At 35.4% G+C, this 291-nt stretch overlaps 1 protein-coding gene across 3 annotated transcripts in view; it reads right to left on the bottom strand.

Moving 5' to 3' along the window:
• Positions 1 to 291, bottom strand: part of hlcs (holocarboxylase synthetase (biotin-(proprionyl-CoA-carboxylase (ATP-hydrolysing)) ligase)) — a 50532-nt gene that overhangs the window by 35662 nt on the left and 14579 nt on the right. The gene's annotated exons all lie outside the window — the stretch shown is intronic.

Genomic DNA, 291 nt, shown 5'->3' with positions numbered 1-291 from the left:
ATTTTTCGACTTCAGAAGCGAGCTTTAAGAACAACATTTTGTGTTAATCGTAGACACCCTTCTCAATCATTGTTTGCCGAGAAAAGTTGTTTCCCAAGCCCCTTTGTAATATTTTTAATAATGAATTTCATCAGTAACCGACTTGTAGAAGTTGTCTTATTAGACCTCCCTACTCTCGTACGACTCAAACACAGTTTAGTGTATTGTATAGAGGGTCAAAGATATGGAACAGTCTTCCCACTTTACTTATTGAGCTTTCTAAAAGAGTTTAAATTGAGAGTCAAATTGTTG

This window comes from Etheostoma spectabile, chromosome 13 (genome assembly GCF_008692095.1).
Source record: "Etheostoma spectabile isolate EspeVRDwgs_2016 chromosome 13, UIUC_Espe_1.0, whole genome shotgun sequence".
Lineage (NCBI taxonomy): Eukaryota > Metazoa > Chordata > Actinopteri > Perciformes > Percidae > Etheostoma > Etheostoma spectabile.
This window is presented reverse-complemented; position numbering and strand designations above follow the sequence as displayed.